Consider the following 17,005-nt stretch of genomic DNA (forward strand, 5'->3'; position numbering starts at 1 on the left):
TTCTTTTCTTTTCTTTTCTTTTCTTTTCTTTTCTTTTCTTTTCTTTTCTTTTCTTTTCTTTTCTTTTCTTTTCTTTTCTTTTCTTTTCTTCTTTTATTTTTATTTTTATTTAATCTGTGAGACCTTTTGTCATCATCAGCATCCTGCAGCAAGGAGTTTCACAGTGTATGTGAAATAATAAACAAGTTTCCTCCATTTGTTTTGAGACTAATACATGTGGGTTTAATTTGGTATCCTCTTGTTTCATAGCAAGAGAAACTGAAGGAGAATGGGGTCACTGCACCTTAGAATTGATATTATAGACCTCAATCATATCTACTCTTTATTATTTATTTTTAGCTTAGAGTACAGAGCTGCTGCTTTTATAATATAAAAGTTGCACCTAAAGTATGATTTTTCTCAGACTCATTTACTTCTCTAGTCTTCTACCATTTTTTTCACTGCATGTTTGTTAACACAGAGTGTCTTGAGGAGTATGGGCATAGCTGACAGAAGATATTTTCTGAAAAAGTTAATTTCATCTAACTATTCAGATTCCAYTACCTATCAATAAAATACAGACAGGTTTTACACTAACTGTTGTAAACAGCGTTGTGGTGATGAGGCGCTGTCATATATCCTAATAACTCTTCAAAGGAGSTGACTAGGAAAAGGACCAGAATTTGGAAGCTCTGTAGTCTGCAGTTGCGTTCCCTCTTGTGATGTTTCTCACTGCAAGCAGACACAAAGGGAAAATCAGCATTTCCTTCAATAAGAAGTGAGACARATCTCATGTGAGCAGTTCAAGACTCGGAGTCCTTTGATGCAGAGTCAGCTGCTGAGAGACTTCTAAACCACCAGAGGTGTTGTAAGGGGTATTGGAGTGAATGTCATGTACCTGCTAACCAAAATTGGTTSGTTTGATTGAAATGTGGCTCAGAACAGTGTATTGCCAAACTGCAGAGCTTCATGCTCACAGGCATTTAGCTTTTCTTTCCTTCTGCCTAAAATTTGTACCTGGCTATTCACCTAATGCAAGTACGCCTGTCACTCTCTGTCCGAGAGTCTCTTTTAGTGGAAGATACCTGATAATGATAGGAAATAAACSACTAGTTTTATTTTGGTTTGGTTTGGTTTGGTTTACTTTTGAAGCTAAGAATTTGAAGCTAAGAAAGTGAAAGGATTATTGGGTAATATCCTATGGCCTGTGTTATGCGGGAGGTTGAAGTAAGTGCCTGCAATGATCACTTCTGYTGTTATAATTTGTGATGTCTGAAAGCAGAGGACTCTTTTTTCTTACTTGAGAGATTTATTGTATTTCATCAAGGTGATGCAGTGGTCTGGCTGACAACAGATGTCTTTCAAAAATATGCGAATTATAAACTTTTCCAATGAAGTGTACTTTTTAGTCTTAGAAATAAGTGATACACGTGTAAGYGTGTCTGGATGAAATGCAAGATTGTGATGATGGTCTTGTGCTGTGAAGCATTTATTATCATCAGTTTGAGAAGGTTGCACCATAAGTGGATGATGTAATCGCTTCATATTAAGGTCGATAAACCTGCTTTATCACAATGTAGCATTACACATATTGCAGTAAAATTGTTTATAAAGATCAAGTAATATTTGTATGTCTTTTCTTTCTCCTTTTACTTCCTCTTCTCCTTCTTCCTTTCCACTGTGATGAAATCTTACAGCTGCAAGATTTTCTGAGGTTTGCTCCCTTACTGTTGCAGAAGGGTGTTCTACGCCCACTCTCTGTCTTATGAAGGACCCTGATTTTCATTTAAATACTAAGTGCTCCTTTAGGTTWCATGTGTTACAGATGTGCATACAAACAGTTACAGATTGTGCATGCAAGGAGCCCCAGGGAATTTCTGTGATGGTTGTTACATTTATTTCTGTTGACAGAAAATGTAAGTGGATTCTGCAAACAGCTGTGGAACTACTAAGCAAAACAGAAGCAAGAATTACTGTGGGTTTCCATGTGTACGGTTTCCTGCRCTGGTAAAACTAGTTAAACCCTTCTGCTTACTACAGGCATCATCTCCTAAGGAGCCTGAACACAGACGTTGTTTCTGGAATGGTCTTATTTTCTCTCTGCTGCAGATGTCCCTACGCAATGCCTTTCAAAGCTTTACGTGTCACTTAACAGCCATAATCACAATGCTGATGTGTTACCATAGCAAGAGAAAATGATTGCATTGTTTTATGAGGACAATCAACTTTACAAACCAAACAGAGTAACAGCTTTTGCATGCTTAGCTTTAATTCACACCAGTATATTAGCACACCAGTGCTGTATATTAGGCACCAATCACTAAGTCTGTGTGACTCTCTCTGTCATGCTCTGCGAGGGAAGGGAAGCGTCCTTTAGCAAGGCTGCGYGCGTAGGCCACAGCTGTGACAGAAGGCTGCAGGAAAGGCAGGGCAGTTCATGTGCAAATACCTTCTGAGGCKGGATTTGCAGAAAGTCTCCACGGCTAGACTGAAATTTTCTTTGTCTGCTCCTCCAGATGAAGGCTTTAGCTCTGAGCTAGTTTGGCGCTATGCTAGCCTTTTTGTGAGAAGATGTGGGTACCCAAGAATACCTGTACGAAACTGGAGACTTGGCTGGAACCCAGCTTAAACTTAAGAGACGTGAATAAGATTTGAGACACTCATGGAGGCTTCAGTTAAATTTAGGAGTGACCTATGTGTCTTCATTGTAAAACGTGTCCAGAGAAGTAGAAGCAAATGCTACTATCCARCTTTGCTTAGTTTCTCAGTGGCTAGAAGATACAAACTTAAATTGATTCAAGCAGTGGAGCAAACTGAATCTGAGTTTCCCATTTTCTAATTTAAACTCTAACCTCTGAGATCTTGGAGAGAAATGCTAGTGTTAGTGGATTCTGGGCCTGACACTTAGAGAGATCAACACATGAGATAGGAGAGGGTGCAACCTACACAGTCCTGCAGGCAGGGTAAGAGAAATGATTTTTAATCTAAGTAGCATTGCAAAATCTAGGTAGATCTAAGCACAGACATACTGCTGCATACAGAAGCAATTTACCTGCTGTAAATTTAGATAACATAGAGACATAAAGATACATATGGGACCCTTTAGTTTCATGCTGTCATCTGAATTGTCTTGACCTTACCACATCTTCAAGTATGATGTCTCAAGACTACATAGAAAGTGTTCTACAGAGTGTAGTTTTTGCAATATAAATTGGCTTCTTAAGCCATTAAAATATGTGATGTAGGCAATAGCTATAAATGTGGAGTAAGTTAATGTGTGTTTTATATCTCTGTCAAGGGAGTTTGTCTTTCTTAGAAAAAGGATAATGAATGATTCAAGATTTTTTTTTTTTTTTTCTCCTGGATATCCAAGTAGATCACTCATATTACACATTCATCAAGGGCTATTGATATTTTACTTTCATAATGTTTTTTTCTTCCATATTTCCTTTGTCATTAATTCTTGTTCTTGCTTCTATGTCCACAAGACAAAGCAGTTACACAGACAAGGAAAGAATCTATAGATCTTCAGCAGTGATGGCTAGACTTAGATTACACTTTTTTTTAAAGAATTAATGATTACCTTTACGTGGTCGCTAAATGATTTCTAAGGTCTGATTTCTGAAAAGTTCTGACCTTTACCGTTCCAAAACTCACCTAAACCATATACATGATCGTGTTAGGACACAAGAAGACTAACATACATGTTTAAAACACACATGAAAAAAAATGAGGCTAAAAAGATCATTGCAGAGTTAAACTGTAGAATATTGAAGACTAATGTTAGAAAAAAGTGTTACAGTAACAGAAAGAAATGTCAAAAAATGAAAATCAGCATTTTTTCTTGGAGCATATTTTAAACTGTTGGAAAAGCACAGGAAAAAAGTCTTCTCAGCTCTCTTGATTTTTTGTGAGAGGCAGAAACTTTTGAAATACTTAACTCTATGCCTCCTTGTCTTTGCCCTCTGTTCATGCTCATACCAACAATGATTTCTTCTGCAAGGAGAGCAAAACAGTGTGCCACTTATTTAACTATGTATTCGCTTGAGGACCTAGTCCCTGGGGTATTTGGAGCTGGCATGAAAGCAAGCTGTGAATCTGAACAGAGAGTCAATTAGAGAGAAGGAAAATGCCGTGAGCCTCTGCAACAGGCAAGCCACGAGAAGAATGAAGTGCTTAGAGCACAGTCTGAAGCCTGGTACTTTATTGGCTCATGATAACTGAGAATTTGGCATTTTTGAATAACAAAGTTTATCCATAGAAAACATACGATGTTTGTGCAGGAGCTTAATTCAGTGTATAAAATAAATGCCACTATAAATCTACAGTTTTTCAAAGCACTAAACAATGTTATTTAAAATAATTAATACCTTTGCATTCCTATTATTTACTAGTAAGTCACAACTGTATCTTTTTTTGCAGTGCTGTGCAAATACAGAGAGAGTGATTGCCTTTACTAATACTCATATGTAAGACACATTTGAAAAATTTTCGGAAAGACAGATCTACAGGAAAAACTACAGGTTGTCATCAACCGGATATCAACATAGCTGACTGATTTTGGTACTACTGTAGCAGATTATATATGGAAAACCTAATCCAGAGCCTTTTGACTAAAGCTATGTTTCATTCATATGATTTTTTATTAGAAAACAAATATCAACTCTAAAATATAAAATACTCTTTCRTAAGCGTTTTATATCATATAATCCTCTTTTTTATGATTCATATATGTACAGTGCACTTAATTATTGCCTTTTCTGTGATGTGAAATTTCTTGTAAAGTTTATTGAAAGCAGAATGAGTCTAGAGTTTCAAAGGAAATGATTATGAAATGATTTACAATAAAATCACCATTCCAACATGATGCTTTCTCATTAATGTCTTTTGCTAAGACATACAGAGGAAACAAATACAGCACTTTTTAACAGTATTGTTATAATAAAGTTTTGTTGCCATGGAGAGAAGAAATACTGTGTAGCTGAAGTCATAAAATTCTTTTAGAGGTGCTAATAACTCAGAAGAGCTTAATAACTTGTTGAAAATGTCCAAATTCATAAAATATTTCAAGGAGAGAACAATTAGGTATGAAAAATATCAAGTCATAGAGTATGCTTTAACTGTTGCTAATGCTTACCTTGTTACGGTTTCTTTTTCATGTTTTATTCTTAGACCTCTATGATACCACTGTTGTGTTACACATTCAATAAGTTTTGTTCTGAAAGTGGTACCTTTTCTCATGGCAGCAGCAGCCTCCAAGAGGTTTCTATGTTTTTAAGTGGCCTCACTGGAAAGTCAATGTACTAACAGAGGAGGAGGGTATTGTGGGATTAAAGCTGCCTCATCCTAGTCAGAAACGGGCAGCTTCTGTGATTTAACAGTGCCAGACAGAAATGGAAGTGCTGGGGTTTTGTTAAGGTACACAAATCACTAGGAATTAAAATAGACTTTCAAGAAATCTACAATATTTGCTCCAACTCAAGAAGTCCTAGAAAATATTTCTGAATCTGTTATTTTTTTTAAGCCAATGATTTATCTTTTTTTTTAATCATGTTCAGCTTAGTTTTCTATAAGCTAGTCTTCACAGAAGAATGGATATTTAAATACTATGTGACAGGCTGGACAGGGCCAGGGCATACTTGAAACTTAATAAACTGCTTTTTAAGATTTCTGACCCACCCACTTGAACCTTATGGTGTAGCTCTGATACTATTATGTCCAGTGGTATTTTTGACATAAAACTCACAGTAGCCAAGATTTCTCCCTGTTGAAATAAAATCCCAGCTGAGAGGGGACCCAGTCCCCTCTGAGTTCTCTGTGTACTGACTTCTCTGCTAGAACTGAGCGACTTAGGACATTTGTACCTGGCTCAGCTGCCTCTCTTTGATCAGAGAGGGGGAATTATTGCTGCTGATAACAGCCCTTGCAAGATAAATCTCTAGAGGTCAGACTGCATTCTGCTAGATCTGTGCATCAAAAGGACACTTACATTTTTGTTTCCTCTCCTTCTAGGTGGGTTGTCTTGTACAATGTTGTACGATGTTGTACAACCATCTTTAGCAGTCTAAAGAAAACAACAACACATGTCTGGAAATAAAAGCCAAGAGGTTGTGCTGTTCTTGCTGATTCTGATTTTAAGAGAGGATTAGAGAAGGTAATTAAGTCATCTGCCTCTCATCTAATGTTTGACATGGTGTGAAAAAAATGTGTTGAATCCTTATGGGTTGTGGGAGTGTTCTGTTTTCAGTTTTGAGAAAAATAGTTTTCTACAACGCATTAAAAAGCATGGTCTGATTTTAATAACTTTATTTTCTTTCCTYGTGTTACTCAATCTTTCTTTCAGGACACCAGTGTGTGCCCCTTCCTTGTGCTTCAAAAAGAAATATGCAGGCAGGCTCCAAAAGCTTGCCTGAACTTCAAATGCGTTGAAAGGGGATCAAGCCTCATAGCTGGCATTTAAGTTTAGGAGTCTGACATTTTCACCTGAAAACACAACTCCTAACTTTCGTGCAGAAGGCACATATATGCAGTTTCCATACTGGGGGATGTGACTACGATGTGTGGCATACAGAGTTGGTCTTTGTATGGGGTGCACCAGACTGCTGTCAGCTTTCGTGGAGGAAACCCCAGAGGCGGCTCCGGATTTACGCCGCCGTGGTTGGCTGGGTCTCGATGATGACTCCAGGCACACTTCCAAGCTGCTGCAGGGGCACAGGCCTTGGCCACACCCTGGAGCGGGAGGAGGTGGGCAAACACCTGCCCCACTCTTSCGCCCTACATGTTGGTTTCCATGGGAAGGAAATAAAAACAAGGAAGTGGAGGGGCAATGACATTACAGTAATTCAGGTCACACTTTTGCCACCAAGTGTKTTTGTAGCTCTTGCAGATCTAGTTCTGACAGACGTCCTTATTTATCAAGGGGCTTGGCTTTGAGTAGGAATTAGTGGCATTGAATGTAGTGGGAAATAATCAGTTTCTTAATTAAGACCATGCTTAAATGTTTTGTTTGTTAGAATCAGTGTGTAAGTACAGGTCAGAATACTTTTTTGAAGTGACATCTGTGGACAGAATTTGCTACTGCGTGATAGTAATGTAGGGCGTAATAATATTTGCTCTTCCTTATTACATTAACATAACACCCAAATACATTTGATCATACAGCTGAACGAATCAAAGTTCAATAATCAGATTATAAACCTTCCGACTCCCAGTTATTCTTTCTTTCTAATTTATTTATTTATTGGATTATCCTCATTTGTGAACTTACTGGATCTCTAAGATCCCTTGACAATGTCATGGTGGCCCTGCACAGGGGCCATGAAAGGTATTACAGGGGAAAAAAAAAAAAAAGGTAGGGAAAGAGGCATTGCTGTTTTCACTGTAATGCTTGCTGGTTGCGTTGACATTAGCTACATCTGGAGATATGATCAGGTGACACATGACCATCACAGGAAGTATTACTGAAGCGTGAATTTCAGAAAATAAAGCTGCTGCTCTTGAATAGATTTGGCTGCAGAAACAGTTGTCCTGATGAAGACACCAGAATTCATATTAAAATCTGTATTACTATTATGATCAATAAAAAAGTGCATACATTCTACATCTATGAAGATTTTAACATGGACGTACTGGAGCAGCTCTCATATGAGCAGAGCCTGGAAGAGCTGGGGGCATACAGTCTGGAGAAGAAAAAGCTGAGGGAGATCTTATCAGTATAAACAAATATCTGACAAGGACTCAGAATAAGGAAGATGGAGCCATATACTTCTCACTGCTAGCCAGTGAATTGACAAGAAACAATGAGTAGAAACTGAAATACAGGAAATTCCACTGAAACATAAGAAAAGCATTTTTTTTCCTTATCCTGTTAGCGATTGAACCCCCAGAACCTAGAGAGCTTTTTAGTATTCATCCTTGGAGATATTCAGAACTTGACTGGACAAAGTCCCAAACAACCTGCTCTAACTGACCCTGTTTTCCAGGTGATTTCCAGTGTCCTTTCCAATCTCAGTTATTCTGTGATTCTCAGTGCTGGATACCTTTCTGTTTAATTTTGACATTAATGACCTGTATGATGGGGCAATTTGCACCCTCAGCAGTTTTGCAGAAGATACAAAACTGTGAGGGTGGATGATACACTGGAGGATTGTGCTTCAGTTCAGAGGGTCCTCGACAAACTGGAGAGAAAGGCTGAGAGAAACCTCGTGAAGTTTAATAAAGGGAAGTGTAGGATCCTGCACATAAGGAAGAATAAGCCTGTGTGCAAGTACAGGCTGGGGGCTGAGCTGCTGGGAAGCAGAGCTGATGGAAAGGAGATRGGGGTTCTGATGGGCCACCACTTGTTCATGAGCCAGCAAATTGCCCTGGTGCCCAAGAAAGACAAACAGGGGTGCATGAGCAAGAGCACTACCAGCAGCTCAATGCAGCTGCKTCTTGCCTTCTACTCAGCCCTAGTGAGGCCACAGCCACAGTACTGTGTCCAATTTTGAGCTCCCTGGGAGAAGAAGAAAGAAAAAAAATCACTAAGGAATAAAACAAGTGATTTCCCTGCTTATTTACTTGATTAGAAGTGTTTTGGGGAACAAAAAAACAAAACAAAACAAAAAAGTCTCTATTTGGTCTGTCTATCTACCTCTCTATCTTATTACAAACTGTCAGTATTTGTACCTGCATATCCATACAGCTATCTCATAACATAATTATATTTGTATTGATATTTGTATGTGTCTAAATATACACAAACTATTTTAACAATAGAAATAAAATTCAGTAATTTCCTTTCTTCTTGCCTAATGAGGAAAGATAAAATTTATGATGCCTGAGCAAAAGTCTCTCAACATGTGAAGGAAACTAACTCTAGTCTATGAGTCTAGAAGCAAATGTAGTTGTGAGCGACATTTTGGTAGAGACTGGTTGGTTACTGAGTTTGGCTTAATGCAGTGTTCCTGGCTGAGTAATCTGAAGAACCTCTCAGTTTAAAATCTTGGATTTAGGATGCGTGTAACACACAATGGATGTTTTTGGATGAAAATATGCACAAGGAAAAAAAAAGRGGGGGTGGGGAGCAAAAGCCCAGATATTTCTGGTGCTTATCAAGCAGGATCTTTAGAAACCTTGGTCCAGATGTTATCCAAGAATATTGAATAGTCTTCCAACAAGGCCCTACTGACATCAAAATAAAGTTCTGACTGTGTCTTGTTTTCCCTTTTCTCCTCACCAGCCTTAAGAAATAAATAACAAGCTTTACAAAAGCCGCTAGCAGCAATAGCCCGCTTCAAGTGTAAGTCAGCCTAAGTGAAACTTGGAAACAAACAATTAGATCAAAGCTTTAATTCAGAGAGTATTGTAGATGCTTGATATGTTATTTATTTATTTTTGATTTACAGAGAGAAAAGGGGATTTGGGGATTGCACTGGGGAGACTGCATTGCATAATTTTATATCAAAGGACAGCACAAATATTCTTTTACTTTAAACATAATTTGGTGCATGATGACTGTTTTTTTAAAGCACAAAGCACTCAGCTTTGKTAACCTCAAGTCACATAAGCCTTCAGTTTGGCAGCTTCTAACTGACTTCATAAAAAACATATTCGGAGTTGTCCTTAAGCRGGTCATCTTGTCAGACTTTTAAAGCCACAGCATAGTCCTCAGCTCTTGTCTGCTCTTCCTCTGGGCACACAATGGACACTAGAAACTGTTGAAGAGAAATTTGAGATTACTTTAAACATACCCATTAATTATGCAAAAGTTTCAAAAAGATAAAGCCAACACAGCATAGAGGAGGCTGTCTGTGCTAGTGTAAATGATCATTTGCTATCAGTAGATGATTATTTCTGTTTGGAAGACCAGTTATATAAAAGAATGAGATTATCTGAAACCTTGTTTAGATGGGTACAGTGCAAACATCTGCCTCAGAGTTAATTATCTGCTTCTCTCCTTGTAATGAGTTGAAAGAAATAGAATTTATTGGATATGATTTCATTTCTAATTTTCAGATATTTTGACCAGTTCCACAGAAATCTGTATTCCATTTCATCGAAAGAAGTTTTAGGACATTAAGAGACAGAAAATTGCAACTTCAAATATTTTATGAGATAGTCCCCATCATTAGAAGGCATTCAACAATAAAAATGTTTTGGAAAGACAAAAAACAATTATCACAATTCTCATAAAATTCAATGTCCTTCCAAAAGAACAAATCTTGGAGTCCATCACCAAATTTTGGACTTCCAGCTTTCAAATAAACTAAAGAGTTTTTTTTTTGGTTGTTTTTTCAACATAACATTATGGAAATAATACTGAAAATAACCGTCAAGAATTTAAGGTGCATATTCCAAATAATATATTTTTCAATCATTGAGAGGCTGGTTTCCTGTTTTTCTGATGCTTAGCAGTGGTATTATTAAATACAGTACTCCTGGTAAAACTGAATTTCTATCAAAAAAGTGTATGCAATTGCATACACTTTTCCTTCATTTTTGTTTATTTCTTGGATAAAGAAAAAGAAGTTTTAATATGTGCTCTGATTCATGAAATTCTTCATCTTTTCCTTATTATGGAGATATTGCTCGGAACTGTACTCAAGTGCAAAAATATTTTACCTTTTAGAAAAGATAAATTGAAAAAGGCTTATTTCTAAAAGAAAGAAAGAAAGAGCAAAAGAGTGAAGGGGAGAAAAGAGGAGGAGTAGAGGGAAGAGAAGAGGAGAGAAGAGAAGAGGAGGAAAAGGGAGGGGAGTGAAAGGGAGGGAAAGGAAGAAATGATGATGGATGAAAAACAGCCTGAGTATTTACAATGTCTTTGTAGTTATGGATATGCTTGACAGGAGATTGCATAATAATAATAATAGAAAATGAGTATTACTCTGCTCCCAGGTATACAGATATTTTTCAGAAAATCTATATGAGAATCTGTATGATGACCAATATTTGTTCTGTACAACAGAGATGGAAAACATCCAGAATTCTCCTGTTTTTCTGTTTGCCTTGGCCCAGTACCCTATTCTGGCATTGGCTGGAGCTTTTTGGATACAGCTCTCTTCTTCAACAGCTGGTAGTGGTTTCTTGTTAACTGGCTAAACACTTGCTGAGATTAATCACTCTCCAAAGACCACCATGCCAGAGAATGAGGATAGCATCCTATCGTTTTTGCTGTAATGAAAATAACCAGGGGAAAAAAAAACAAAAAGAAAAGCTCCAACAGAAATAGAAATGATTAAGAGAGCCCAAAGGACAACTGACTGATAGTAACATATATAACTGCATGTATGTATGCATTTATGTGTCTTGATATTCACAATCTAACTAGCAAAAGTCAGTATATGTATTACTTCATAAGAGTATTTCATATATCTAATGGTGATATGTACATTAAAAACAGAGCAGTATTTTTTCTAGTAGAGATTGGACCCAACCTTTGATTCAAGCCAGAAATATATCCCATGGCCCTGCTCGRTGAGAAATCATGTTTTCTCTTTTTTGAGGTGAGGAAATAGCTTAACTTAACTAACTTAATTTCTAGCTGCACGCCCAGCTGGGATTTCCAGACTATTAAATCCCCTTCGTTTCCTAAGACTTGTCTACAAAAGTGATTTCCAGGCAAGCAGGCCAGGCTTTGGCATCTGAGAACAGTGATCCCTCTGAGCTCTAATGTGCTGTTGCTCTTTTATCACCAGCAAGCTAGAAGTCAGGTATTTTTAGCTCCGGCGTGTGACTAATATGACCACAGTTTTATCAGTCATGCATTCGTATTTATAGTCCGACCATTAATCACAGCGGGAAGAAGAGGATTTGTGTCTGTGGTCGTGGCCCTCGTGGCTGACATCTGCTTCTCCACCAGGCTCAGCGCGTTGCCGTGTGGCATCTGGCGACCGCATGTGTGGCACTGCTGCCAACAGGAGTGCTGCTCTGCGTCCTGAAGGCGTTGAATAAAACTCATTTTCTGCTCCCTGGATTTCCCAGAAAATGACAGATCTTGCCAGCCTGGCAACAGATCCAGTTCCTGCTGCTCAATGGAAGTGGCAAAAGCGAGGGACCTGATTAAAGGCCCTTGATCTGTAATTTTCCAGCAGCAAATGCCACAGTGCCCTCCTCTGAGCTCTCCTGTTTTCCAAATGTCCTCCTTCGAAGTTAGGAAATGACTTCTCAGTTTGTGTGGTCTTCTTTTCTTCTCAGCTCCCCCAGCTCCCCAAAGGCTGCAGCAGGGGAGCCTGGCGTCACTTCACTTCGGAGAAAGACTTTGTGTTTTGCTTCCCTCCTCCGGTCCCGATGCCCAGACCCTGGGAGAGCGCGGACCACGCTCCTGCTCGAAGCTGGAGGTCACCCTGGGACCGGAGTGAGTCAGAGAGTCTCCGCGGCTCTGAAACCCCCTCGCTCACTGCCAGTGCTGGCCTCTCTGTGTTTTTGCTTCAACACCGAAATTCCAGGAAAATAACGAATAAAAGTCAAAATCATTATTTTAACATCCAGCTATTCAACCTAGGCGTGGGGCTGTTGTTAAAACACAGCGTACCCAACTGAACAGTGGGCTGGGGAGGTGGTATTGTTCTCTTTCTTCTTTTTGAATAAATGAATAAATGAATAAATGGCTATGTCTCAGATATGAGACACAGAAAATAACTTTTTATCACTTTATTTCTTTGAAAGTTACTAAAAATATAAATTCTGGTAATACTTATGACTATCAGAGGGAGTTTTTAATCAAAATTTCCAGAGGGAGGGAAAAAAGGGGTATTTTTTTCAGTATTTTTGCTTGAGATGAATATCCCAAGAATGAACTTTTCATTCCTTTCTTTCCAGTCCASAGAGATGCAGTCCAGGCCTCATAAAATCAAGGAAGAAAAATGTGCCTTTGGGCAGTGCATTTAACCAGCTTCCCAAACTCACCTAGGAGAAGTTGTGGGTGCAGTTTGCTGTGAGGTTGTCCTCTGCCAGTCCTTCTCATTTGGTGCAGATATTTAACTTTCTGTAAAGTTTTACATTATACAATTTACATTGTAAGAGGGGTGCCTTTATAAACATTGGATGCACAGCCCTTCTGAAAACTAGCTGCTGGCCACTGCCAGGGAACGAACCACCCACATGCTCTAGTATTTGCTCACCCTTACGAAGGAGAGGAGTATGTTGATTTTCCTGTGCAGACATTCTGGTGTCAGCCTAATAGAGATGTAGCTATGTCTCTGTCATGATATTAGTCTCACGAAAGCAGCAAGCATAAAGCATARGCAAGACCTTACTTTTAAGTTATTAGTACTAAATATGTGAAAATGTGTGCTCTCATTGGGGCGGGAATAGTATTTTCAAAGCACTTTTTTTTTTTCTTTTTTGCTAAGGCTTATTTTTTTAAAATAATGATACTACAATTAAAAGCATAATTATCAAACTAAGCTGTTTTTGTATATGAAAAATAACACAATTTAAAGGATTAAAGTTAGAAACAATTATGCTATCATGAGGCAGAGGGTTATTCAAGCCAACTCAGCTATATTGTTAAATCCAACAAAAGCCATGACACAAATTAAAATAAGAGTGCTAAAACAGATGTAAAATAACTCAGAAGCTTCAAACAAGGAAATCTGGAGAACACAGGCAAAACACTTTATATTTTAAAAAAAAAAAAAAAAAAAAAAAAAAAAAAAAAAAGAGGAAAGAAAGTATTACCATAGCAAGCAATAGTGGAATCTGCCTCCAGAGTGTTTGGGAGATGGCTGTGATGCTAGCTTGTATGCAGAAATCTTAAACACAAGAACTTCCTGTCGGATCAGACCCAAGACACATTTTTACCRGAACTTGTTTGTATCCAAGGCCAATAATATTTGCATCAGAGAAAGGTGGAGCTCCCTTTCTGCTCATCCCTGACAACTTGCCCCTTCAAGACCTCAACAACTGTAAAACATTTTTTTTTCCTTGCTCATAGTAGCTGGCATATAATCTGTAGTATGATAGACCATCCAGTCACCAAGTATTTATTATTTTTAAGTATTTTTTTCATATCTAAGTATTTTATGTTCCTTATGAAAGCATGTTGCTGTAATCCAGATTCTGCTAAAGCTTTTGCTGCAGTGAGATCTAGGGTCAATGAGTCTTAATAGATAATTATGAATTGAACTAAAAAATATCCTTTTACATTTTAATTAAAATTTATTTTAAAAATATTTTTGTGTTCTCTTTTTTTCTTTCTCATATTTTTCATTTTTTTCTTACCTCCCTTTTAAAGCTATTCTAAGGGTTTATTTTTACATATAGATATACACATACACACACACTATACATATATATTATATATATATTGCAGAGGTAGATTTCATCTGTATGATGAACAGTCTGTTCATATTATGACATATTTGGTGTTACAATATTCAGAGACAGTTTTGATAAAAGAGAATGAGAAATGCTGTGATGGAGTGAAAAGAACTAAATATGTTACAGCTAATGATATAATGAATTCTAAGCAAATATATTTTTCTAGCTATATTTGCACTGATTTGAAATTGAATAGATTCTGGATTGAGCAAATGAAGCTTACTTCAAGTAGAAATCCAAAATATCTTCATCACTATCTTCTCACTAGTTGTATGACAAAATGCTGCTTGTTTTGGCTTACCTATCTTTTCAACAAACTTGCACAACAATTTCAGGATAAAGAATATTTTTTTCTTTTATATTTCTGTTTTGTTTTCTTTTATTTGTTTGTACTGTACCATGAAAAACCATCTGCCCTCAGGGAAGAATGGAGACAGAAACAGAATGTAATTCTATTCTCAACACAGTGTCAGATGAAATGCCAAGAGACTAAGTGTTGTTTTTAAATAATCTTCTTCTCCAGCTTCAATCGAGCCTTCTACTAAGATGGGGAAAAAAAAAAAAAAAAAAAAAAAGGCATGCCCCAGCAACCATGATTTAGGATGGAAGCCTGTACTTTCTTACAAAGAAAACGTGTTTCTGAGGAACTGAAGGATTAAGGACCAACACGGATGGAGTTCTTCACTCCTTTGCACTGGCGCTCTTTGAAAATCAAGTTCCAATGTCAATACTGTTTCAGAGAAGCTGTTGATGAATTGGGCAGAAAAAAATGGGATGTTTTGGTATCTTTTCCTCTTAACTCATAAAGCCACCAAAGCCACTTTGATCTCAAATCTTCCCTTCTGTGTATTTTTTTTCTTTTCCTGAGCTCCTCTTTTTTCATTCTCTAAGACATGCCTTTGATATTGGCAAGAATGCATTGCTTGTTAGGGCTTATTTGCTTAGATTAGTGGGTACAGGAAAAAAAAAAAAAAAAAAAAAAAAAGAAAAAAAAAGAAAGAAGAAGAAGAAGAAAAGAGTGGCCATTGAAATAATGTAGCACTTCTTTGGGCTCTATTCTTTGTTTAGATGTTTGTTTTTCTTGTCTTTGTTGGTTGTTTTGTGGTCATATTGCACAACAAGTTATAATTATATAAATATATGGTCAAATAAGAAGATGGTTGGAGCAACTCATGCCTCTAATTCTCATCTCTATTCAAACAAGGTCTGTTAGTGCACTGAATGACTGTGATCTTTTGATAATACTATGATCCATTCAAGAATGTCTTCTCTGTATGTTTGTTGATGACAGGAGGCAACATAATAAAGCATGTATTTAAAAAAAGGAACCTGAGGTCTAGTAAACAATAAATAGGTCATGTTCATCTTTCAGATTCACTATAGCACTCTGTATTAAATTAAGAATGGAATGACTTTAACATCCAAATAGCAATCTGTCCACATAAATTGTATGATGTGGRGCAGGACCATGTAATCCAATGACGAGTCTTTTTCTTTAATTTTTAAGGTCATATTGCATGGTTAGTTTCTATGCAGAATTTCTCGGGGTTTCCTGGGAATCCTGGCCATTCTGTTCCAATATACTTGTTGCAGAACTGTAGCAACAAATCTCAGTAATGTTGCAAAGTTCAAAGTAAATCATGTTACTGAGGGAAGGTGGTTTTACTTCAAAATAAAACTGATCTTGCTCATCCACGTTCACTCTCATGCCCATATACTCTCAAGCAGCACGATGCATATTTCCAACTAGTCTGGACAGGATTACTTGAAGTGAGACAGAGAATAAAAGAGACATAAACTGTGGAGGCCTCTTCAGTGGTAATACAAATATGAAGAAATGTCCACCAATCTTCTCTACATCAATACTGGGGGCTGCTGCAGGGTGCCCTGAAGCTGTCCTTGCTCCAGCTGACCCAGCTCAGCCCCACAGCCTCTCCTTGAAGAGCAAGGACTTCAGCCCCKATGGCTCGGGGACCTCCACTCCTGGTTGTGGGTGTCTTTCCTGTAGTGGGACCCCAAATCCGGGTGCAGTTCTCCGTACTACATTGCAAGGAGAGGGCAATATTCCCTCCCACTGTATTGCTGTTCTCTGGAGACTGAGTGGGCATTTGTTCATCCTGGACGTTGCAGGAGCTCTGTTGGCCCCTTCTTCCCACTGCCCAGAGCCCTCTGGATGGCAGCTTGGCCCTCAGGCCTATCAGTTTATCCCCACAACTTAGTARACCTGATAAGAGTACCTTCCATCACTTGTTCCAGGTCACTGATACAGTTATCGTACTGTTTGTATTACTATATGCATGTCTAGCAATAAAGATGTTGCCATYTCTGCTTTGGTCTACAATACATACAGTACCCAATATAATTTTACTTTTCAGCCTTGAACCCCTGGCTTCTCTGGATTTTCCTGCTCGTGGTCTCAATCTACCTTCTGAACAGCCACTCTGAAAGAAGGAAACATATGACATAGACACCATTTTGTATTTAGTAAAACATCCCAGAAGAAGTCACAGTAAGACTAAAGCTTAGGGTCAAAAATTGGCTACAGCCRTTCACAATGAAAATGTCTAACAACTAATATACATTAAGAATAAGCAAGAGTGTTCTAGCTCTGAATGAGTCATTTTGAATCAGATCACTAGTCCTATAAAAAGTAATATTTTAATGGTATATTTCTCAAAATCAATTAAGCACAAAGAGTTTCCTTTCAAAGAGAAACTTCTGAATT

The 17,005-nt window shown here is 37.8% G+C and overlaps 1 long non-coding RNA gene across 2 annotated transcripts in view; it reads left to right on the forward strand.

Moving 5' to 3' along the window:
* The window catches only part of LOC146598643 (uncharacterized), a 48,625-nt gene extending 34,631 nt beyond the window's left edge, over positions 1-13,994 (forward strand). The window contains exons 4-6 of one of the 2 annotated variants that reach the window (XR_014895230.1): positions 5,992-6,133; positions 12,154-12,313; positions 12,778-13,994. This is a non-coding gene — a long non-coding RNA (uncharacterized LOC146598643). Of the gene's footprint in view, positions 1-5,991; positions 6,134-12,153; positions 12,598-12,777 lie in introns of those variants that run through there. The other variant, XR_014895229.1, reaches the window with a different exon arrangement.
* Positions 13,995-17,005: the final 3,011 nt, after the last annotated feature.

This window comes from Rhea americana, unplaced genomic scaffold (assembly GCF_003343005.1).
Source record: "Rhea americana isolate MKP2758 unplaced genomic scaffold, rheAme1 scaffold_158, whole genome shotgun sequence".
In the NCBI taxonomy this organism is placed as follows: domain Eukaryota; kingdom Metazoa; phylum Chordata; class Aves; order Rheiformes; family Rheidae; genus Rhea; species Rhea americana.